Source organism: Giraffa tippelskirchi, chromosome 10 (assembly GCF_054371585.1).
Source record: "Giraffa tippelskirchi isolate mGirTip1 chromosome 10, T2T-mGirTip1v1.2.pri, whole genome shotgun sequence".
NCBI classification, from domain to species: Eukaryota; Metazoa; Chordata; class Mammalia; order Artiodactyla; family Giraffidae; genus Giraffa; species Giraffa tippelskirchi.
This window is the reverse complement of record NC_137284.1, coordinates 108,009,225-108,035,634: the sequence shown is the minus strand read 5'-3', so window position 1 is coordinate 108,035,634 and position 26,410 is coordinate 108,009,225. Positions and strand designations below refer to the sequence as shown.

Below are 26,410 nucleotides of genomic sequence, written 5' to 3'. Positions count from 1 at the left end.
TGTTTACAATTGACAAGCAGCAGTCAGCAACCCAGGCTTGCTCCTGCTGCTTCAGAATTCACCGTGCTCACTTGTAAGAATTTAGCATGCAAAGAAAGTCATCAAGGATGATGTTGTTCAGTCGCTGAGCCGTGTCCAATTTTTCTCGACCCCATGGACTGCAGCATGCCAGGTTTCTCTGTCTTCACTATCTCAAGGAATTTGCTCAAACTCATGTCCATCAAGGATGATGTGTGGGTGTTTTCTAGGGGACAGGCTTAAAGGGAGCCCATATTACTTTTGATCACATTTTGTAGGCTATAACTCAGTCACCTGTATACACTTTACAGCAAGAGAGTTTGGGAGATGCAGATTAGTTGTGTATTTAAGAAGGAGAGGAAATAGATTATAGATTGGTAAAAAGTTAGCCAGTCTCTGCTATAGTCTATCTTCTGGTCACCAAACACAGTATCTGTACTACTTTTCTTCCCACACAGACAATGCACTCAACCTCCTTATTAAGGGAGGAAACTAAAGTTCCACACAGTCCTCACATCCAATTTTGATCTGTGTGTCATGTACAGTCCTTTCCATTAGTCCCAGTGAAAATATGCTAAGTCACTTCAGTCATGTCTGACTCTTTGTGACCCCATGGACTGTAGCCCACCAGGCTCCTCTGTCCATGGAATTTTCTAGGTAAGAATACTGGATTGGGTTGCCATGTCCTCCTCCAGGGGATCTTCCCAACCCAGGGGTGGAACCCAGGTCTCCCGCATTGGGGGCAGATTCTTTACCAGCCACAAGGGAAGCTGGTGGAAGTAACCTATAAATAAATCATTTGAGTCTAACGAACTCCATGGGCAACAGTGGAACATAGAAAGGACAGTAGCAAAGCTCTCATTCAGGAAAAGAAAACACTCTTTCTGGTCCACAGGAAGGACAGAACCCTGCTCGGCAGACAATGTGAAGGCCATCTCATTTGGAGGCTTCTCCGTTAAGCCCTGATTCTGCTGAATGGGAGGACGCCATGGTACCTGGTCCCATCTACAGGGAGACTCTTTCTTACATTTTTCCTCTCTCAGTTTTGAAGTGGGCACTGGAGAGTTTGCCTTACCTGGGGCATGCAGGACTTTTCCTAGCCCATTTTCTTTCCCATGAACTCTTTTAAAGCTTAAACTGTCAAAGATGTTTTCATGCCCAGGGCCATGGTTTCTTGGTGACACAAGTCCCTCAAAAACTGTGTAAACTTCTGATCTATTTACTTCAGTAAATCTAATATACCAGCAACAATGTCCAAATCTTTCCCTACCCAATTTTTAATCAGCTTTGTTTCTTTATCTCTCCCTTCTTCTTCCCCCCTCTCTCACCCCTCTTTCAATACAGTTAGTGGTAGCCTTATTGACACTATCTAAAACAATACATTTTGGGGGGAAGGTAACTCTATTTACCTGATATTTGGGGTCACTTCTGAACTCTTATATTACTGGGCAGCTAAATCTCAGCATCACCACTTTCGAAAATAATTTCTCGCCTCTTTGAGCATCTTTCAACTGAGAGCACTGATTGTGTTGGTCAAGGGCTTGTTTAGCTAAAGAGGGAGAAACTGGTCTCATTGGCTTCCTGTGTATTGAGAGGTAAACCTCTGTCTTATCATGACTCAGTCCCTTAATCAGCCCAAGAGCCATATGTATCTTTCCATTTTAAAAACAAAGCCGCTATCTAATTATTCTCCTAACAGAAAAAAAAAATATAGTCACCAGTTCCCTAAAAGGAGACATCTCAAGTTACACTGAGGGTTGCATCCTGTTCAAAGCCTGTGATCTCTAGCCTATGATCCTCTATTTTCTTTCCCAGTCAGTTTGATATTCTACAACTATAAACCAAACTGTAAAATTCACCATCAAGAACTCGTAATGTGAGAAAGAAAGAAAACAAAATGGAATTTAGGGAAAATACATAAATATGTATGCTTGAGAGAATAAGGAAGGGCTTTACAGTAGATGACATGTTTTAAAGTAAAGAGTTATACAGGCTGTAGCTTGCTGGAATTAGTCTTCTCTTTCTTTTCTACCAGATTTATTCTTCCTTTGCTTCAGTACATTTGCTTGTTGGTGCTCTTAACCTGGGGGAACTGACCCAAACCTTCATTCCTGAGATATCTTAACCCCTGGTAGTCCTTCCTGTAATACGAGGACACACTCTGGGTTTCATATTCCATATTCTTCTTCAGCTATATAGAACACAAAAGCATCTCTATAGCTCCTTGATAATTGTGATCATTATTAATTAGAGTCAACACAGTGAACCCCTTTTGCGTTTATGTTTGTTTGCTTAGTGACATGAAAAACTCCAAATGGCCATGATCTAATTTGATGGAATCAATGTTGAGTCTCTTGAGAGAAGCATTACTCTTGCATGCTTTTATGTATGTAACTGACCAATGTAACCATGGACTTGTGAGTTGGTGGCATGGTAAAGTGAAAGAAAGAAAGTGAAAGTGAAGTCTCTCAGTCGTGTCCTACTGTTTGCGACCCCATGGACTGTAGCCTACAGGTTCCTCCGTCCATGTAGCCTACGAGGTTCCTCCGTCCATGGGATTTTCCAGGTAAGAATACTGGAGTGGGTTGCCATTTCCTTCTCCAGGAGATCTTCCCGATCCAGGGATAGAACCCAGGTCTCCCGCATTGTAGGCAGACGCTTTACCATCTGAGCCACCAGGGAAGCTCTCTTTATTTATGGTAAAGTTTCCCATAAATGAACCATGGTGCACATCTGCAGAGAAGTAACCCTGCAGCAAAACATATTACTGTCTTGTATGGTAAAACCATTCTGTTTCTGGTTATTTATCTTTAGTTGTTGTTGTTCAGTTGCTAAGTTGTGGCAGACTCTTTGTGACTCCATGAACTACAGCATGCTATGATCCCCTGTCCTTCACTATCTCCTGGAGTTTGCTCAAATTCATTTTCATTGGATTGGTGATGTTAACTCACCATCTCACCCTCTCCCACCTCCTTCTCCTTTTGCCTTCAATCTATCTCAGCATCAGGGTCTTTTCCAGTGAGTCAATTCTTTGCATTGGTGGCCAAAGTATTGGAGTTTCAGCTTTAACATCAGTCTTTCCAATGAATAGTCAGGGTTTATTTCCTTTAGGATTGCCTGGCTCAATCTCCTTGCTGTCCAAGGGACTCTCAAAAGTTCTCTCCAGCACCAGTTATTGGAGCTATAGCCATTGTGCTGATTCTCAGCTGTAATTGAGCCATTTCACACAGTCGACCTCATAATTACCTTTTCCTTTCACAGACCAACATTACTTCTATATGTTTAACTTTAGACAATTGGAGGTATGAGGGGAATTACCATCCCTGCAAGTTTTGAGACTGAAAGTAGAACCAAACTCTAAATCACACAGTGATGGAGTATTGTTTTTGGTCTATTCCTTTGACAGGATGGATGAATTCCTAGGGTGCTAGGTTGCCCTTCCAACCACAATAGCTTCAATAATGGATGTGGGACTCAATGCAGGAATTCTGTTTGTTGCTGAAGGTTTTATTTCCGCCTCTGCTTTACAAAAACAGGGAATATACCACAAATGAGAACTGCATCTCACCTTGTCTACTAGGAGATGGTCTAGAGTCAAAACTACTTATTATTTCATTTTACTAATCTCCCCCAAACTTCACTGAGGAAGGGCTAGAAGGTATAGTTCTAGTTTTTGTTTTTTTTAATGACTGTGATTGTAGTATACTTCCTCAGAGGTAAACAATCGGTTCTATTTAAGGACCTCTCCAGGTCTTGGAATGAATGAGGGCCCTTGTGTAGATTACAGTCAGCTTCAACTTGATTTTAATAATTGACTCTCTTCTTCCTTAGATAAGCACCCTCAGAAGAGATTTCGATAAACATTTTTTGTTCTTGCCTATAATACCTGTCATTAGTCATTTTAGCAGTTTATTATGGATATTTTCAAATATAGAGGAACAATGAAAGAATTTTACAGTGAACACATGTATACCTACTATCTAGCTTCTACATTTATCACATGTGTTTTATGACATTTATTTCTTATCCTTCTATCTTTCTTTAATCTAGTTTTCTTGTATGCGTTTCAAAGTATGTTGTACATTTGATACACTTCTGCCTTAATTTTTCAGCATGCACATGAGTTTTGCAAAACACATGCAAATGTTTAACCCAACCCACGATTGAGATATAGAACTTAAGTCCTTCATATGTAAATTTTCTCTTTTTGAGTTTAATTTTGTAATGATCTCTGGGAGAATGGTGAGTTATTACTTTCCTTATGACCTTGGGATAGTGAAAGGTGGGTATGGACCAGGGTGTGAGGAGAATTGATTTCCTCTCATTTAGTAACTTACTCAGGCAAAGAAAACTTCATCAATAAAGCAGAGGAGCTGGTTCAGCAGGCAAAGGAGGGTCAAATTTTACATAAACTGAGATTCTTATAGACAGTGTATCATTTGGCCTGCCATTTTGTTCAACATTTCTCTGTTTTTTCTTTTTCCTGTCTTACTATGAGATGCTAAAACCTTTCCTTGGAATTCTATTTTATCTTTACTGCATTTTAGTACAGCTCTGTGTATAAAATTTTAAGTGACTTTTCTAGATATTATGTTATACATATATAATTTATCAGTAGCCTGCTAATATTAACATTTTACCAGCACATGTAAACTATAGAAGCCTTATCTCACTTTAAGTTCCTTTACCCTTTCCCATTTATAATACAACCTCTTAAACATTTACCCTGCATACATCAACAATCACATCAAATGATGCTACAATTTTTTGCTTCAAATATCACAAACAATTTAGAAAACTTGAGAAGAAATGTGTATGGTACTTAATCATATGTACTCTTTCTATTTTTCTTTATTCTTTCCTGATATACCTATGTTTCTTGTTTTACCATTTCCTTTCTGTCTCAAGAACTTCCTTTAGACTTTTCTTTATAAGTCTGCAGGTGACAAATTCTCTTACTTTTCCTTCATCTTATAATGTTTTGATTTCTCTTTCATGAGAAATTCTCATTCATGAAGAATATTTTTCCCAGATATAGAATTTGGGGTTGATAGCTCTTTCCTTTTAGCACTTACAAATTATAGTGTGACTTCTTCCTGGTTATTTCTGATAGAACTCTGCTGTGATTTGAATTGTTTTTCCCCCCTGTAGATAAGGCGAATCTTCTTTCTCACTGCTTTCAATATTTTTGTCTTTAGTCTTTATTTATTTGGCTGCATTGGGTCTTAGTTGTGGCCCGTGGGCTGTTTTTTGTGTCATGTGGGGTCTTTCACTGTGGGGCACAGACTCTCTAGTTATGTCACGAAGGCTTAGTTGCCCTGTGGCATGTGGGAACTTAGTTCTCCAACTAGGGATCAAACCGGCATATCCTGCATTGCAAGATGGATTCTTAACCACTGGACAACCAAGGAAGTCCCATATTTAGTGTTCAGAAGTTTGATTATAGTAAGTCTTGGTGTACATTTCTATGAATTCATCTTCACTGGGTTTCACTGATTTTCTTGGATCTAGGTTTATGTACTTTGCCAAAGTGGGGAAATTTTACTCATTTCTTTGAATATTTTTGTCAGCCCTATCCTCTATTTCCTCTTCTTCTGAGACTCTGATAACACAAATATTAGATTTTTGTTATATCCAAAGACTCTATTTTATCTCAGTCTACTTCTTATCTGGAATTCAGTCTGAGTAATTTCTGTTATTCTCTCTTCCAATTTACTGATTCTTTCTTCTGTCCTTTTTATTCCACTGTTGAGCTCATCCATTGAGTTTTTCATTTTGGCTTCATATTATTCAGTTCTAAACTTTCCATTTGGTTCTTCTTTATAGCTTCCATTTATCTGCTGAGATTTTCTCCTTTTTCATTTATTTCATTTATTCACAAAAACAATATAATGGCTTCTTGAAAATCTTTGTGAGATAATGTTAACATCTGTGTGGTCTTGGTGTTATCATCTGTTGGTTGTCTTAACTTATTCCAGTAGAGATTTTTCTTAGTGGGACAAGCAGTGTTTGATTGTATCTTGGGTATACTAGATATTATGCTATAAAACTCTGGATTCCTTTTTTGAAACTCTATATTTTATTTAACTTATTAAATTTTATGTTTCAGCATGCCTCCTCTGACACTAGATGAGTGAAGGAAGGGAGTTTCCCTTTTGTTACTACCTTACCTGATCTTCATTTGACTATGATTTAAATAATACATTTTTACTGTGTTAGGCCACTAAGATTTTAAGATTGTAAGAGTTCAGTTAAGTTCAGTCCCTCAGTCGTGTCCGACTCTTTGTGACCCCATGAACCGCAGCATGCAAGGCCTCCCTGTCCATCACCAACTCCCTGAGTCCACCCAAACCCATGTCCATTGAGTCAGTGATGCCATTCAGCCATCTCATCCTCTGTCATCCCCTTCTCCTCCTGCCCTCAATCTTTCCCAGCATCAGGGTATTTTCCAATGAATCAGCTCTTCACATCAGGTGGCCAAAGTATTGGAGTTTCAGCTTCAACATCAGTCCTTCCAATGAACACCCAGGTAGCTCATATTAATTAGCCTAATACTTTAGGGAAACACATGTTTGTGTATACAGATCACTGACTCATTTCTCCATTTTCTAAAAATTAATGGGCATAATACAATGTGTGGTAGGAGATGTGGGGATGTGGGTAGGGGAATTTGGAGGGAGGGGATAGCAGTTTCTTTCTGTGCTTCTTCAGGGCTATTTAATAAAATAATGTTTTCATACTGGGCCATAAAACTCCATGTGATTATTTCCCCACACCTCTCTATTCCCCCAAGAGACAGCAATCTCCAGTTGTACCCTCATGAGTATCTTGCTTTTTGCAGTACTTTTCTGCTATTAGGCCAGAGCAGCAGCCTTTGCAGTCTGAAGAGAAAATGCTATATACCCTACCCTGAGGAATGTTCTCACTTCACTGCAGGATCCAGCCTGCTGTTTGTAAGCAACTCTGAAATCTGTGTGTGGCAGGTGCAGCTTACCAAGAGGGCATGTCAGGAAGCACAGTCATACTGCTGTGGCAGAGGGGGGCCCGTAAAGACTGTTCAGTGACACAGTCTGCTTCTCTCTCCCCCCGAGATCCTGGTTTCAGGAGAAGAGAACAGAGTCTTCTCTCCAAACTAGATTTTCCCTCTAATCCCTGGTTAAGGAGAAAGAGTAAGGTGACTGCCCACCCACTCTACTGAGGCTGGGGTCCAGAGTGGGCATCAGAAATCCTGGAAAGACCTACTTTCCAGGTGGTGCAGTGTTGATTAAGTTAGAAATCTCTCCAAACCTCACTTTTACTTGTATGGAAAATGTCGGTGATAGCTTCCACAGAAAACATGGTGAAATGCAAAACATATATATATATGTATAAACATATATATGTGTATGTATAAACATATATATGTATATATGAATGTATATATGAATATCTATATATATTCACTGAGCCATTGGCTCAGATGGTAAAGAATCTGCCTGCAATGCAGGAGACCTAGGTTCAGTCCCTGGGTTGGGAAGATTCCCTGGAGAAGGGAATGGCTACCCACTCCAGTATTTCTTGCCTGGTGAATTCCATGGACAGAGGAGCCTGGTAGGCTACAGTCCATGAGATCGCAGAGTCAGACATGACTGAGAAACTAATACTTTTCACAAGCATAAATATAAAGTATTTCAGTAAGCTTCCAGGATACCTTTTTTCTTTCTGTCTGCCCTGTTTTTCTATGCTTCTGAGTGGCTTGGGCTCCATGCATCTTTTCCAGACCCACTGAGCAGCTGTATTTTATACACAAGGGTGGTGCTTTGGCTAGGCCAGCCATCCACACCCCTGGACTCCTATCACCTTTCTTTACTCATGTCAAGAATGGTTTGGTTTCAGTGTATGCTACTTTAAAACATCCCCATCAAAGTGGAACACAGTGAGAACATACTGTCTTTTCCAGAAGATTTTATTTTTTGTACACTTGTTTCCATTCATCCATAGATCTCTGATGTGGTTTTAAAATCTTTGTTAAGGTTTAGCGACGTCTCACCCCAATTCAGTGCTGGCCATTTTACAAGTAGAAAAGTGTAAAATTTAACATAGCCAGCAGACATGAAATACAATGTATGGATAAGCTGTCTGAGATATTGTTACCAGGGGAGTAATCTGTTTGAATTTTCTGACTTGACTTAAAAGCCTAACCACCTTGATGTTTGTTTAAACTTGAATTCAATCCATTAAGTGGTAATGTTCCCATTGTCTCATTTATATATTAACAGAGTTTTGTACGTTTGAGAATATATTTTCTTACAGTCAGAGGCTTTCGGATCTCTGCTTTATTTCACAGCTGTCTACACTTGAGGCCATGTTTTTGGACACTGACTTTTAATTTTCCTGCCTCCAGCCTCTTTGGATCCAATTCAAGTTCTCCTCCAAAGCTACATGGGGGCTCACTGGGGGAGCGTGGTGCCTGTTTTCAAGGAAGAACACTGACTTTTGAAAACAGTAGAATAGCAATATAGAAATCTCATGTTCCAACTCCGTTCTGACTCATTTAGTCCCTCTATGTGATTCCTCAATGATCTGAATCATCTACCTGCCTTCACATAGGCTTTGATTTCTTGGATTGAGTTCGGTTCCTTGTATGTTTCTTCTGCTGTCTAGAGAGTTTTCCTCAATCCTTGGGCTTTGACACAGTGCAAAATTATGTTCAACTCCTGCTGCTTTTTTTCTTTTTTCTCACTCAGGTCTCCTGAGCTAAATGGATCCTGCAAAATTTACCTCATGCCTTATTGCAGCTGTTACCACTTTGCTCCAAAAATGTTTTCCTCATATTCGATTACTTTGTCACTCAGGTTTAACGTTATGTTGACATATTATTCACTCCTGTGTCTCGTTAACTTTAACATTCTGATGTGCTGCACAAATAGCAAACATATTTGATGTCTGGAAACTGCAGTCCTGAGTGAGAAAAATGGTTGATTTGTAAATTTGTCACTCTAATTGAACACTTTGCAAATCCATTTTACCATCATTTCATTTCTTTCGATTCTGTTTAGGAAGCAAAGAATAGTAACTTTCAGGGGACTACTAAAATTCTTTTATACAACAATAGATATTCCAGAAAGAAAAAAAGTCCATTTATCTCTGTTTCCTTCCTAGACTTTCTTGTTTTCAAAGGCTTTGTTAGGATGCTGGTAGTATATGCCATGAAATTTTTCAGGATTTATTTTTAAATTTCTTTAAGCAAGGAGGCTTTAACCTCTCCTCTTTAAGAAAAATTCTATATTCCATTAAGCTTTGACTAAGGAAATCTATGTCTTATACTACCCTTAACTTTAATTTTTATAATTTTATCCTGTCATTTCTAGTTAGAAACTGGAGGAATTTTTGCCTTGTTCTTTGTGCATAGAATTTTAGAACTGGTGGGAAACTTATTGGAGGGAATGTCTCATTTATCTTCTCAATTTTTCAGATATCAAAGTTCAGTGTGGCTGAGTGTCACAAAACTGATCTTAGCAGGATTGAAACCAAAGTTCAAGTTATCAGATTCTCAGCCCAGATCTTTCAACCTCTATGGTGTTCAAGGACACTGAGTATTTTCACTTGGTATTGTTCAAGTTCTATGAATTTTCTTCTTAGAATGTGTCACATGTATGGCTTCAAGCTCCTCAATTTGATAATTTAATTTCACTGATTTAAATTAAATTTGGCTTAACTTCCCTTTTCAGGGATGAGACAAAACAGAGGATGAGATGGTTGGATGGCATCACTGATTCAATGGACATGAGTTTGTACAAACTCTGGGCGATAGTGAAGGACAGGGAAGCCTGGTGTGCTGCAGTCCATGGGGTCACAAAGAGTCAGACACACTTAGCAACTAAACAGCAACAATTTCCCTTTCCAGGGACAGGACATTTGGATAGCTAAAGACTGAGAAGGATATTCATTGATTCTTTTACTGTTTGAGGCCAGGAATGGCATTATATTCATTTGGTAGTTCTAAGCTGAGTGCCATTCTTCATACATAGATAGTTCTTCATAAATACTTGATGAATAAATGAAGAAAACATCTCTTATCTTACAGCTTTTTGTAAACTATGAGGCATGTAAAAAAAGGGAGGAGATTTACTGCCATCAGTGAAAATGTAATCTTGTACAGGTGGAAAGTAACAAGGTTAGAACTACATTTAATTGCCAGAATGAGAGAGAGAGTGCTATAAAAGCTTCAGAAATCAAAAACTAATATAGCTAGAATCTATAAAATGGCAAGAGTGTGGATAGAGTAAACATCAATACATGTTGTGGAAAATCAGGACATGTCTCCAGTTTGCAGGGTATATCCTCTTGGAAAATAAAGAAAGGAGAAATAAGGGAGAAAATTCCTTTGAACAGAGAAGTAGAGAAAAATACCTCTCCTAGGTGAGAGAAAGAGAGGAAGCAGAAATTGTGTGACTAATTCAAGTAAATTCATGAATGACAGATCCATAGCTTTTAATTCATAGTTTTAAAATATGCCATTTTATTATGTAGGTTTTAAGAGCATCTCATGAATACACTCTAGGGCCTTTGTCTCATTGTTGAGAACTTCTTCTACTAAGTAGGACAAATAACTTTCCCAATTAACTCATTTATAGTAAGTTAAATTCTCATTAATTCTTTGTAGTAGATTGGGAAGGGGCAAATATATTTCTTGGCTATTGATTAAAAACATAGTATTAGTACTTAATTTGGTAAGTAGTTTAGATTTTTTAAGTCACAGATGACGTATCTCTTCATAAAAGACAGAATATCAAATGACTTCAGTATTGAAGTTGGCCACTCTTGGCTGTGGGTGATTTCTATGGATGGTAACAACAGTCTCTCTCTCTCTGGGCTTTGATTTCATTATCTTCATCTGAAACATTAAAATTCTATCCCAATTCTGCTTCTCCTATGGAATGGAGGAAAGACACTGCATTGAAAAGCAGAAAACCTGGGATTTGATTCTGGCTGTATACTTGGAGCAATGAAATTAAACTTACTAAGGCCTCGGTTTCCTCATCTACTAAATTAGAGCTATATTCTCAGGACACTTTCTCTTAAGATTTATGTACTACTTAAGGCTCTTTGGTTGCAAGCTTCAAAGGAATTCACTGAAAGATAGAATCGGAATTTACAAAGAAGTTATCTATGTAACCAACATCACCAGGCTTCAGAAAGAAGACCTAGGAAAAGTCAGGAGGAGAAGAATGGAGCCATCCATTGCCTCAGGATGACTTCCCTAGGGAAGCATGCAGCCTTCATGTCACATCACTTAAGGCTCAAGTTCCCAGGACTAAGCATTTGATTGTCTAACACTCATTCTTGGGCAAGGGGTGGGCCTCTAACTCTAGTTAGGCCTAACCAATGCTCTCTTAAAATGACTGAAATGTACAAAGGTAATGAGCTGTGTTCCCAGGGAAGTTGAGGCTGTAACTTTTAAGGACCAGGGCCAAGATCTTGTCTCCCAGTAACTCTAACATTTTTTTTCTTCCCAAGGATATACATATTTTTGATATAAATAGTAATCAGATTTTGCTTCAGAGAATGTTCTTCCTACATCAAATGTAGGTTTTGGAGATGTTTCAGTAATCCATTACTGCAATAAAGCCACCCTGAAACATAGTGGCAGGCTGCAAACAAAAACTATGACATTAGCCATGATACTTTGGCTTGAGATTTGGGGCAGGGCTGCGTGGTGGTGGCTTATCTCAGTGTGGTGCCAGCCAAGAAGGTTCCATGGGGCTGGGGCATCCACAGTGGTCTTACTCCCATGCTGGGAAGCTGGTGTTGGCTGCCAGTTGGGGAGCCCAAAACTACACCTATGCTTAGCTTCTTCCCCTGCCTAGCCTTTGTCCCCACTCACTTCCACAAATCCCACCTCAGGCCCTGATTCCAGGGAAGTTGGTCTAAATCTCTAGACCTCCGTGTCTTTGTAGGCACGTGAGAGGGGCAGGGTTAAATTGTGTGTCAAGGCCTCCAGGCTGGGCTTAGGCAAGTTATTCTCTTCTGCTCCCCTCTCTCCTCCTCCCCAAGTGAAAGGGGAGTTTCCCCTAAATCCGGAAATTCATAACATCAATGAGAAGGAGACAGTTCACAGTCCTTCAAGTCACAGAGATCTAAATTGACTTATGACTGTGGGGCCTTGGATCTGCTCCTTAATTTTCCTGAGCTCCATTTCTTCTTCAGAAAAGCGAGGGTATTCATGTCTATCTCAGAGGATGGTCATGAGAGTTAACTGCCATAAAACATGTGAAGCACTAATAGAATACCTGATACATAGAAAGTTTTTAATAAATATTCTTTTTCTTTTTCCCTTTAGCTCAAAGGCTCCATCCTTCTTGGATATTGCATTCCCCTTGAGACAGAACAAGTGAAAAATTCCAGTACAATGCATTTTCCCATGGCATAGCTTGATGATTAACACTGCTTAAATGATGTTCTTGGAGAGTACCGTGATTACGTCTAAAATGTCAACAGTCGATATTGATCCTGACTCCTAACCCAGGGCTATGGTAAAGTTCTGAGACCCACGATTCACTAGCATGTAAAGGAATGTGTTTGCATGTGTGCTAAGCTGCTTTAGTCATTTATGACTCTTTGCAACCCTATGGACTGTAGCCAGCCAGGATCCTTTGTCCATGGGATTCTCCAGGCAAGAACACTGGAGTGGCAAAACAGGGCTCAGTAACAACCTAGAAGGGTGGAGTAGGGAGGGAGGTGGTAGGGATGTTCAAGTGGGAGGGGACATGGATAAATCTATGGCTGATTCCTGTTGATGTTTGGTAGAAATCAACACAATGTATGAAGTGAAGTGTTAGTTGCTCAGTCATGTCTGACTCTTTGCGGCCCCATGGACTGTAGCCCGCCAGGCACCTCTGTCCATGAAATTCTCCAGGCAAGAATACTGAAGTGGGTTCCATTCCCCAATTATCCTTCAATTGAAAATAAATAAATTTAAAAAAGAAAAAAAAAAGAATACTGGAGTGGGTTACCATGTCCTCCTCCAGGGAATCTTCCCAACTCTTGGTCAAACCCATATCTCTTATTTCTCCTGCATTGGCAGGTGGGTTCTTTACCACTAGCATCACCTGGGAAGCCCATGTAAAGGAATAAAATCTATGTAATTTGAGCTGTTTGTTGACAAGGTCACAGAATTGAAAAAAGAAAACTAGATGAGATAACCTTTTTTTGGTATTCATTAAAGAAACGTGTGTCTACCAACCCCATTCCTGTCTCAATTTAGACTGTGCAGGATTAAAAGCAAAAGCTATTCAGACTCCAAGTTAGAGCTTCATTGAATAATGTACCTATTTGCTTCTGAGTCAACAAAACTCAATACTAACTTCAGAAATGAAATCAACAAATTTATTCGCTTATTTTACAACCAGGTTCTCAGCTTTTCTATCCACTAACTGATAAGCTTTGTCTGAATTCTTACATTTTTAATGTTTTGCCAATTAAAAGTGAGCATGACCCCTTTCTACTTACAGAGAGCAAGCTGAAGATACATTTAACTGAGAGTTCAGACTGCATGGCTCCATGGTTGAATTCATCCCACCCTAGTGCCATTGTGAAGAATAGCCTTTGAGAACCATTTTTTATTATTTGTCTTTTGGAGACATCCTTTTCTCACTCACATGGCTCGCCTGACAATTTGAGTTTCCTTCCTTCGCTAGAGAGCCGAAAACCCTGATTGTTCAATTAATTTTAGAGTAAGACTGCATGGGATTCGCAAGAGTGTTCTAGGATCATTTGTTAAGCACCATGCTTCACACACCAGGAAGCAACTCAAACCAGCTTTCAAAGCATTTACTTTAATTTACACTCATTGCAGCCTGGCTTAGGAAGTTAGATAGCATGCGGCAATGGAGACTGCATATAGACCTAATAAATAACTTAATAAACCACAAGAGAATTTACTGATTTGGTTAAGTTTTTATATATAATTTATATTCTTATATCCATAGTTTAAGAAACCTTCATGCTTCTTTAAAGGAGCTCCACTTTAAAGACAAAACACAGAAAAATAAATAAAAGGAGCACTATATGTGTTTAGCCTCACTAATATTCAAGGAATATACTAGCTAAATTAGCTTCAGCATTTCTATTCATTAACTTGGCAAATTTAAATTATAAGGGGAGAGTTTGAGGAAAATGGGCACCATCATGCACTTCTGACAAGAGTATAAATTAGGAAAATCTTTGTGGATGGCAGTTTGACACTCACATCAAAACTCTCAAAAAGAAAATGTTTGATCACTTCAAATAGTTTCATTTCAAATAATCACTTTAAAGAAATAATCAGAGACATGCTCAATAACCTCTTGGCAAAGATGTTATTGAAAGTGTCATCTTTAACAATAAAAAATGAAAAGAAATGACTAACACCAAGAAATTAGTTCAATAAATGGTGACATATCAATTCAATGAAATACTGTACACCTATCAAAGGTAATTTTTCAGGAGAATAGATGAGAAAAATAATTATTACAAGAAAAACATGACATGAAGTCACAGTATGGAGGCCATTTCATTAAATCAGAAATGTATTTATATGTTTATTTCTTTGTGGGTATGTATATATGTTGAAGTTCCCAACGTTCAGCGGTAAAGAATCTACCTGCCAATGCACAAGACGCAAGCTACAGAGGTTTGATCCCTGGGTCGGGAACATTCCCTGGAGGAGGAAATGGAAACCCACTCCAGTATTCTTACCTGAAAAATTCCATGGGTAGAGGAGCCTGGTGAGTTACATTTCAAAGGGTTGAAAAGAATTAGACACAACTGAGCATACACACATACACACGTGTTTATATGTATCCAAACATATATATTTATACATATATATGTGTGAGTATAGCACATTATCTCTTTCCTAGACCATCTTTACTAAACTGGTCCTGTTTCCACTCTGTCAGTCCAGGTAACTCTCCACAAAGCACTGAGAGTGACCTTCTTAACCAGATCATCTTACCTTGTTGTTTAGTCACTAAGTCATGTCTGACTCTTTGTGACCCCGTGGATTGTAGCCTATCGGGCCCCTCTGTCCATGGGACTCTTCAGACAAAAATACTGGAGTGGGTTGCCATGCCCTCCTCCAGGGGATCTTCCCAACCCAGGGATCAAATCCACCTCTCTATGTCTTCTGCATTGGCATGTGGATTCTTTACCATTAAGCCATCAGAGAAACCCAGATCATACTGCCTTGCCTTGAATCTCTAACACCTCCTTTTTACATTTAGAATAAACCTAAATTTTTTACCAATGCTTTCAAGGCCATATATGGTATGATTCCTTTCCATCTTTATGGCCTCATCTCTTTAACTCACTAATTCTAACTTGGGGGTGAGGGTGTGGACCAAGCCTCCATATTTCAGAGTTAATCGTTTTTTAAAAACAAACAACAACAACAACAAAAACACATAAACATTACATGTTGTGTTGGATCCTGGGGTGAGAGGGACCAGGAAACATCGGGGCAGTAGGAGCCTGAGGATCTACCCTGCTGGGGAGGGACTAGTCCTCACTAGAGGAAGGCCAGAACGCAACATGCTTTTTTAAATTAATATCCTGGTGGAAAAAGCAGAGGAAATACAGCAGAGAGGGTGCAAGCTGCAAACAGCTGAAGCAAGAACTTTGATGACTTCTCAAAGTTTTGAGTATAATTGCAAAAGGAAGAAATCCATCATTGGAAGCACCAATTTACCAAGCACTTACGAGGTATCACCTTTAAGTACTTACAATACATCACCTTGTATAGTGTTTTTAAAATTTTCACATGGATAATCACTAATCCCATTTTAAAGATGAGGTTACTGAAGCTCCGCAAGGCCAAGTAACTTGGTCACAGTCACTTAGCTAAATAGCAGCAAGCTGGGATTTGAACCCACCTTTCTGAGCTTCTAAACCCATGGTCTTATCCACTTGGTTACACTGACTCTGGGTGGAGATGGAAGTGGTAGAGGTATGGCAATACTTCCTAAGAAGAGTTAGGGAAGGAGGTGACCTGATCCAAAATAGGCAGCGACTAGCCTGGAGCAGGATATACCTCTTTGCTGCACTGCTGGTATGTGTGTGTATGTGTGTGTGTTGGAGGGGGGAAAAACAGAGTGAAAGAGCCCCTGTAGCTTCTCTGTTTTGACACTAATCAAGGAACACACCTGCTTCTTGAGGACATAGCCCAGGAGACTCAAGGACTGCGGCTACTGACAGGAACGTTTGGGACTTAGCTGGACCCAGTCCAATGACGATGGCTGTCAGGCCATCAGCTACTTCAATAGGAAGAGGAGCTCTGGGCATGAAGACAGGGGAATTTGGAGCGTTACCAATATAGGGGAGGTGCTAGCTCATAGTCATTGGTGGTGTGGAAAACTGAGGCAGAGAAAAGGCCACAGTTACAGGAAGCTACTGAGGAGAAGAGATACGGGGGGAGAACACTGGTTCTTGCTGATAAGTTGGTAAGTTGAGCTCAAATACCTAGCCTTGTGTTTTCTGACCCTCCAACTGTGTATCTTAATCCTTGATTGGAGATCCTGTTATACAGGGTCTACATAAATACCTGTATTGAAAGTGGGTGAAGGCCCTTCACCTCCTCAGGGTTTCCTTTGGAACACAAAATAAAATATGGGTTCCTCCTGCTCTTTGGCTCCACTTTGCACTGAGAGCTGTGTCTGAGAGAAAGAAAGCTCTTCTACGTCCTAAAACTTTAATTAGAGGTTTAGGAAGTTGTTAAAGGAAAGCTAAAGTGGAGAACCATGAGACTACTCAGTTCAGGAAAACATATTAATAATTCTTTTACTGTGAAATGGGAGCGATGGGAGAGGATGAAACACTGGAGGCTAAGTTGCTCTACTTAACAAATTAATAGGAATTTTGAATGTTTCCCCTGGTCAGCTGATATGAGAGGGATTTCTGACCCTGCAGCATGGAGACAAAGGAAGTAGAAGAAAGATCTTAGTAGGGAGAGTAAAAGTGGTTCCCCATATAGTGAAGAGGACTAGCTGGGGTGTAGGGAGGAAGATGCACCAATAAGGGTCTCTTTCTAATTGTGAAAGCTGATGAACTTAAACATCATCGTTGTCTGGTGTTGTATTTAAGCTGTTTCTTATCCTGCACTTTTGTAGCATGTATGAATTGCAGAAGCTATAAAGCCAAATGTGCAAAAAAACAAAAACACCCAAAAATAAAGCCTTTATTTTTCTCTAAAGTGAAAATCATTATTATATTTTTTCTTGAGCCTGTATATCTTATCAAAGGTCAGAAATGTAGTCTAATTCAATTTGGTAATCAAGAGAGAAAACCAGCCTTTTTTTTCTCTCTCTCTCTAGATTTGCATCTAAGTTTAGAAGACTTATGGAGTCCAAAATCATCAGGAGAATAGGGACATTGCATGGGAATGCATGTGGTAGCAAGTATGAGAAAACCCAATTAATTAGTGACTAATAATAATCTGAGATGTAACTTTTCTTATTTGATAAAAAAGACCAAAAGCAAGGGTTCCAGGGCTGATATGATGGCCCTTTGATGTCATCAAGGGCCCAAGTATTTTCTATATTTCTACTGAGTCATTATTTTCATGTGAATTTTATCCCCATGCATGTCTCTTCGTGGACACTAGGTACGTGCTACATCTTCAGCATCTTGTGTCCATTCCAGGAAGAAAAAAAGAGAAATAGCAAAGGTCAAAAGACACATACTAGCTGACTCAGCACCTGTTGGAAAAATTTCCCCAACTTCTGCTTATATTTCAGCGGCCTGAGTTGTGTCACATTCCTAGCTTGAGCAAGGTTGGAAAATGTAATGTTTCTTCAACATTTCCAAATAAAATAGCTGTGTGGAAGTAAAGAAGAAGAGATCATGGCAATTAGGCAGGCAACCTGTGATGTCTTGCACAGGCAGCACACTCTCCACATCCAGCACCCTTTGAGACACTGCTTCTCCTCAAGTCCTCAGTTAATGGTCTCCATTTCCACTGACACTTATTTTCTTTCTCCATTGAGACACGTGATCCGAGATTATAATGGACTTTGTGCAGGCGTCTGGGTGGGGGAAAGGATGATGTTGCTGATTTGGGCACTTAACACAAGGGAGCACTCAGATGCCCCATTTCAAAGGCTGCTCATTTGAGTAAGAAAACCTCGGTGGTGTTTAAGCCAATCTCTTCGATTATTAGTTACTCTTGGGACCTGGACACTGAAGTAACATTTGCAATTGACTACAGGCTAGAATAGATCTAAATCTCATGGAAAATAAATTGTTTCCTCACTTGCTACTTACAGATAACTTTTAGTGTTTAATTAACCTCAGAACCTCAAAAAACACTCTGTAAATCCTCTTTGAGCAGCACAATCTTGATAATGTCCACCATCGTGGGATGTGAGTGTCTTTGGTCAAAAAGAAAAACACATGATCCGTTTTCTCCAGCTACTGAAAAGCAGGTCTCCAGAAAACTTAAAGTTAAAATGAATGCAAGTTGTTTCTGCCCTCTGACAGGATCAGAAGATGATTTGAAAAGAAATAAATCGATGTTCTCAATATCCTAGTGATATCAGTCTACATATTACCCTAGTTTTTCTTAAGCTATTGTCTGCTGTGTCAAGGGAATGCTTTGGGATTAACATGTTTGCGCAGCACTTCTTGAGTTTCTCTTGAATTAGTGATTACTTAGGACCTTTTAGGATTCTCAGGCAGTCTGGCTCTCCAGACACCCGGCATCCGGTTCTGATAGCAATGGATTCACAACTACTTCAGCGAATCCTTCCCAAGAGCCTGGTGTCTGCAGGTCTTGGTTTATGACACAGGGAAGACTTTCCAGGGAATGGATCCAAAAGAATTGTTCTTAGAACTCAGAAAGGAACAGGATTCCTCTGGGAGGGGATGGGGAGCTATGAAGACTTGAGAAACTAGAGCAACTACCAGTCACAGACATTTCAGGGGATCTCAGGAAACCTACTAATCCTCTATCCAGACACACAGGTGCTCCAGGACTCCTTTTTTTGAGTATTCTTTCCAAGGAGTCAAAGAATAATTTAAGGTCAGTTTAAAAGTCTTTGCTCCTAGACACTTGTTACAGCAGCAGAAAGTGTGATCAATGTCTCACCTATCATGGCATATTTTGAGGCGCAGTCAGGAAGAAAGGCTGAGAAACAGCAGAAGGCAACACTGGGGAGACTGGGGTCTGACCTGACTTCTACCCTCAAAGCTTCCATCTTCAAAGCTAGGGATTTCACCCTCGCTTTCAGTTCCTGCTGTCTCAGATGTCTGCACCAAGCCTGGCATTTGGTCTGCTCTGTTCTTTCACTTGCAGTTTAGACCTAGGATCCAAATCTATGAACCAAGGTTTTGTCATGTTGTTACGACATGTCCCTGCCATATATTCTATTTTTCAGGCCTGACTCATGTTTTTCCGTTTTGAAGTTTTAGAGTTCTGTCCCCAAGATGTGACTGGGTCTTGGATTTTTTCCCTACAGCTCACCTCTAGCCTTTCTGAGCTTCTGGCCTTGATCACAAGCTGATTACAGTTCCTATTTCTTCTAGATGTATCCAGGACAAAGTGTTAGCAAGGAGCAATGGACTTTTCTTAGGTCTTCTGGAGTTTTTCAGGTTCAAGCTTATCAGTGAGATAGACACACTTTCAATCCCTTTGTACCTTCTATCCTTCCCTTCATGAAACATTAGTTTGCTCCATTCTATTAGATGCAATGTCTTAGCTTCTGTCTTCAAGAAGTTCATATTCTAGCGGGACAAAAACAGACATAATGTGATATGTATAATGAGACTAAGATAGACAGTGAGAAGACTGCGATACACAGAATTCTCAGAGGGGGGAAAAAAACAACTGGCTGTGAGCCAGAGGCATCAGGAAGCCAGAGATTTGAGCAGAATTCTGATGGGTGGTGATGTTTCCCACAGGACAGCCACTCTCAATCTTTTCTTTTATAGACCTTTAAGAACCTGATGAAACAGGGGAGGAAAGGCTAAAAATGTCTATGAGAGCAGTGGTAAAAACAGCTCAGAATTAAAAGCTGAGGTCCTGAATTGCAGTCACAAAGAGTGACCTGAACAAGTCATTTTTCAAAATACATCTTTTTTTTTATCTATAAAATATCACTGAAGGAGATATGATTGGATAATAATTCAAGTCTCTACTTGCTTTAAAATTATATAATTCTATGAACCAGTTCATCACTTTTGGACAGAGTCATACTTAGGATGTTTCAAAGAAATAACACTTTCCTATCAAAAGACAAAAATAACCTTTCTATCTCATCCAGAAGATTGCAAAATTATTGGAAAATGTATGATGCACACAGTGGGATCTTTTTAATTAATTTATTAATTTTAATTGGAGGTTAATTACAATATTGTAGTGGTTTTTGCCATACATCAACATGAACCAGCCATGGGTGTATATGTGTCCCCCCCCCCAAATTGAACCCTCCTCCCACCTCCATTCCCACCCCATCCCTCTGATTTGTCCCAGAGCACCGGCTTTGAGTGCCCTGCTTCATGCATCAAACTTGCACTGGTCCTCTATTTTACATATGGTAATACACATGTTTCAATGCTATTCTCTCAAATCATCTCACCCTCACCTTCTCCCACAGAGTCCAAATGTCTGTTCTTTACATCTGTGTCTCTTTTGCTATCTTGCATATAGGATCGTCGTTATCATCTTTCTAAATTCCATATATATGTGTTAATACACTGTATTGGTGTTTCTCTTTCTGACTTCCTTCACTCTGTATAATAAGCTCCGGTTTCATCCACCTCATTAGAACTGTTTCAAATGTGTTCTTTTTTATAGCTGAGTAATATTCCATTGTGCATATGTCCCACAACTTCCTTATCCATTCATCTGCCGATGGACATCTAGGTTGCTTCCATGTCCTAGCTATTGTAAACAGTGTTACAATGAACACTGGGGTACATGTATCTCTTTCATTTCTGGTTTCTTTAGTGTGTATGCCTGACAGTGGGATTGCTGGGTCATATGGAAGTTCCATTTCCAGTTTTTTAAGGAATCTCCACACTGTTCTCCATAGTGGCTGTACTAGTTTGCATTCCCATCAACAGTGTAAGAGAGTTCCCTTTTCTCCACACTCTCTCCAGCATTTATTGTTTGTGGACTTTTTGATGGCAGCCATTCTGATCAGCGTGAGATGGTACTTCATTGTGGTTTTGATTTGCATTTCTCTGATAATGAGTGATGTTGAGCATTTTTCCATGTGTTTGTTATCCGTCTTACACAGTGGGATTTTAACAAACCTAACATTTTACACATGTTCAAAGCCTGTCATAATAATGAAGGCCAACCTTTAAGAAACAATTAATATGTGTCAAGCAAGTTGCTAAGTACAAGCATGCTTTATATTATTGAATCCTTGCATTATTCAATAGATTAAGTGATATTATTATTCCCATTTTATAGAAGAGGAGACTAAGGCTTGGAGAGATTAAATTACTTTCCTAAGGAATCTCATTTAGATTTGAGTTTAGGCATTCTGACTCTACAACCCAGGTACTCCATCTCTGCCATGGCTTATTTTTCCAGCGGGGTGAGATTTTTTTAATCAGTAGTTTATAATGTTTCTTAGGTCACAGATACTTTGAAAATCCAATGAATTTACAGTCTGAAAAGTATCATCCAGAAAGACAAATACACACACACACACACACACACACACACACACAACTACCTATGCCCACTTACCCATGGACACATACACACATATTTCCTATATATATATATATATCAGGATCCTAAAAACTCTTGAGATCTGTTGCACAGACTTCAAGTTTTCCTCCTGAAAGCCAAGAATAGCTAGAGGAGACTGAGGAAGGTCAATATTTGTCAAGAGCATAGATAATTCACCACGCCCATCTGTTCTGAAGCGTATAGGGTTCTGGCTGCTGGTTCAAACAGGCGTGGAGTTCGCAGAAGATGCTGATACAAGGATTCCCAGGAGGAGCTGTCAGTCCGATGAGGTTGCAGATCTGCCACTGTTCAAGGCACAGTGGGACTCACTTTGTCCATAAAAATGGAAATACTCTAAATACTCTTTTTCACCATGAACTTAATGGGCTTGTCCCCAAATCCAATGTCTCCTAGGAAGGGACTTAGGCCTTTCAAAACCGGTCCTAGACTGAATCAATTGTGTTGTAGGTTGTAGTACCAAAAACTTAGAAAATGTCCTTGAACTTGGTTGAGCAATTGTTTCTAGAAATTTATCTTAAATAGTTAAAAATATGTGCAAAGATTTTACTACAAGAATTGTCTTTGAAACTTCTCATTAGTTAAAAATTTGAATAAATGAAGTATTAGGGGAAAAAAAAACAGTCATAGTATTCTCTCAACTTATTCTTCCTTATATTGAGACATGGAGTTATAGTAAACTGATGGTAACAAACACTCTAAAGGTAAAAATTCCCAAATGATATGTACAATATTCAACTCAGTATTACTTTTCCACTGAAATGAATCCCTTAGAAATCAAGACTGAAATACATGTCATAATAACACTTTTTCTTCTCTTTCAGCTCTGCTCTATGAATTTTTGTTTCGTGCCAATGAGGCAGTCTTTGCAAGTGCAATGTGATGTCATTTGTCCACTAGGGGGAGACTTGCCCACGCTTATAACCTATACTTCCTCCGGCTCCCTTTCCCTTGCTTTAGATAAGACCTGGAACTTGATAACAGGAGCAGCTCATTTACCAGGTTTCCTTTGCTAAGCAAGGAATTTTAGTTTGATTAACAAAATGTTCTAGTTAATGTTCAACTCTCATGTCAGGAAGTGAAGAGGAAAGTGAGAAATGATTCTTAGGCAAATAAGGTAGTGACTTCCCTCCTTTTCCACGTCCTCTGAGATGAGTGACTCTAACTGGACCATGGAAGGCGCCAGCAGTCCGTGCCTCAGGAGAGAAAGCACAGCTGCAGCGTCTCCAGCTCCAGTGTGGGCAGGACAGCAGACCCAAAATACGCACTCTGCAGCCAGCCTTGTCCCTGCCTTTTTTAGACTGTTTCCGGCCAGGCTGACTCATAGCAGCTAAGACAGCAAAATGTACCTGAGGCGATTGCTGATGGTATTCAGCCTTATTTTTCTTTCCTATTTTTTTCTGCTATACTCTGCCCAGCTTCTTTCCCTTTCCATCACCTCTGCCAACTTATGTCTCAGGCCTCTGAGCTGCCCTTGGTTATGGCTAGCCCTTTGATTGGTTCTCAGCAGTAAAGGAGCAAGGGACCCAACCTTGTCTGAAGGTTATTCCCCAAGTTCATAAATTTTCTGAGCAATGTGCATCCACATTATGTCTGGAATCGTATCTGTTCTACTGAGGTGTGCAATACACACTTACATGCACACACATCATCGAGTTTTATTTTTCTGATTTCAGAAGTCATTTGAATTGCAAGAATTTTCTCTGTTAACTAGAAGATGAATGAATGAAAGTCACATCACATGCCCATTTTTATCCTTCCTCCTCCTTTAATTTGAATTTGTAGTAGGCATATACACAAGAGAATAGCCAGGGAGCTGAGCTATATATATCTCTATTTTCTTTTATTTCCCTTACAAATGTAGCAATTGATTCCAAAGCAGGAAGGTTATCCTTACATGTCACTGTCCTCCACATCAAAGAATCCATCCTAATTTAATATCTACCTAATATCTACTTTTTTAAAAAGTTATTTTAAGTGGCACATTGCTGCAAATGGCATTATTTTGTTCTTTTCCATGGCTGAGTAATATTCTATTGTATAAATGTATCACATCTTCTTTATCCATTCCTCTGTTGATGGACCTTTAGGTTGCTTCCATGTCCTGGCTACTGAAAATAGGACTGCTATAAACATTCGGGTGCATGTATCTTTTCATATTTATGGACCTAGAGATTGTCACACTGAGTGAAATCAAACATAAAAAGACAAATATCATATGATATCACTTATATGTGGAATCTTAAAAAAAAAGGGTACAAATGAACTTGTTTACAAAACAGAAGTAGAGTCATGGATATAGAAAACAAACATGGCTACTAGGTGATAGGAGGGGGAGGGATAAACTGGGAGACCAGGACTGACAGATACACACTACTAGGGCTTCCTAGATGGCTCAGTGATAAAGAATTTGTCTGCCAATGCAGGAGGCACAGGTTTGATCTCTGAGTCGGGAAGATCCCCTGGAGAAGAAAATGGCAACCCATCCAGTGTTCTTATCTGGAAAATCCCATGGACAGAAGAGTCTGGCAGGCTACAGTCCATAGGGTTGCAAAGAATCAGACACAACTGAGCAAACACGCACATATATGAAATAGATAACTAATAAGAACCCTCTGTATAGCACACGGTATTCTACTCAATACTCTGTAGTGGCCTATATGGGAAAAAAAATCTAAAAAAAAAAAAGGACTCAATATATGTATGTGTACAACTGATTCACTTTGCTGTTCCTCTGAAACTAATACAACATTGTAAAATGTCTATACCCCAATTAAAATTAAAAAGAAAAAATAATTTTAAACCAAAACAAGTGGTAGATATCTTGCCTTCTAAGGGGAGAAGGCAAAATTCATCAATAAAGAGGATACCGGGGTCTCCTTTTTTAGCTGTGGAACAACATCATAATCAACCCAAACTGCAAGCAGATACACACATACCTGCTAAGGATTACATGGCATTTAGCCTGGTAGGCTAGAGTCTGTGGGGTAGCAAAGAGTCAGACACAACTGAGCACGCATGCATGGTGAAGCGATTTATCCCAAGACATTGGCTGATCCAGCTGTGGCGGCTGACTGACAAACCCAAATTCACATGGGAATGCCAGCAGGCTGGAAATTTTGAGGCAGGAGTTAATGCTCCAGTCTTGAGGCTGAATTTCTTCTTCCTCAGGGGAAACCTCATGAAGTCCTTTCCTTGATTGGATGAGGCCCACCCACATTATCAAGGATAATCTCCTTCACTTAAAGTCAGTTGTTTGTAGGTGCTAACCACAGCTACAAAATACCTTCATGACAACACCTAGATGAGTATTGTTGAGTAGCTGGGTACCACAGCCTAGTGAAGAGACACGGGAAAACTTTCCATCACTGGCATGTACCTGTTTAACCACAAACTTAATGAAGATACAGAACAGTCCCATCATCCCAGAGAATTTGCTCATGCCTCTTTGTGATCAATCCTTCCCACCTGCACAACCCACTCCCAGCCCCCTGAACTCCTCATCTGTTTTCTCCCTATATTGTTGTCTTTTCCAGAAAATTGTATAAATGGAACCACACAATATGTAGTCTTTCAAATCTGGCTCCTTTTGCTTGATGCAAATGAGGATTCACCCACATTGTTGCATGTGAGTAGATTGCTTCTTTTTATTGCTGAGAAAATTCACTTGTATGGAAGTACCATGATTCTAAAATAATTTTGTTAATGGGAGAGATATTATCTCTCATATTTCTCCAATCAGGCACACTACAGAAACTTAAAAATGTATAGGCATGTACATGAAATAGATAAAACCCAATGAAGAATCATATCTGAAGCACATTCCTCCATGCCTGCACAGGTATTTTTCCTCAAAAAAAAAGGTGATTTCATCGGCCACACAGAGTCAAGGCCAGGGTGGATCTTAAAAGCATCAGTCTTTATAATCTTCTAATTGGCCATATGGCACAGCAAACTATTTCAGAGCAGACTCAGTTGACACTGATTTTCATAATGGTTAAAGGCTGAGCCACAAAATCAGATCAGGGAAGAGCTGGATTCCTGAACTAGTCATGAAGATGCTAAAAGGCATAACACTGATGATCAGACATGACAGACATACATGTTATAGCATAGGTGTCAATCAGTCTACATAAAATGGAAGTGGGACTTTCATCCACATGATCTGACATTAGACCTGTGCTTAAGAAGTCAAGGAAGTCCACAGTCTAACCTGGTCCAGGGGAGCCAGGCCCTCTGTATCTGATGGACCCTCAGTCTGCTGTGACTAAACTCTTACCCTGTCTATGATGTAGGAGTGGAGTGCTTTAGATGGAGCAAGATCTGAGTGTCCTATAAGCTCAATACCAAAGTTGACCTCGCGTCTGCCAATGTTGATAGTGTTGGGCTGGGGTCTTCCTTTCTCAGTCAACACAAATCTATCCAGAAGTTTCTATGGATCCCTCATGATGCTCAGCCCTGGGGATACGAGAACAAATCAGACCCTCCTGGCCCCCCTCTTCATGGAACATAAATTCTGTTGTGGAAATGTGTATGATCAAGTAATTGAACAAAGAACTGAAACATCATTGAATGTGGTTTTTAATGTGAATCATCCTGGTTCCTGGCTCATAGCTCCCCAAACCCAAAGAAGGAAGCAAATAAAGAATTGAGGTTCAGAACATGCTAAATGGG

At 39.6% G+C, this 26,410-nt stretch overlaps 1 long non-coding RNA gene across 1 annotated transcript in view; it reads left to right on the top strand.

The window, feature by feature from the left end:
- LOC145523625 (uncharacterized) overlaps window positions 1-26,410 on the top strand; it is a 68,111-nt gene that overhangs the window by 11,099 nt on the left and 30,602 nt on the right. Inside the window, exons 3-4 of the long non-coding RNA XR_014066790.1 lie at window positions 12,341-12,533; window positions 25,273-25,364. This is a non-coding gene — a long non-coding RNA (uncharacterized LOC145523625). The remainder of the gene's footprint in view (window positions 1-12,340; window positions 12,534-25,272; window positions 25,365-26,410) is intronic.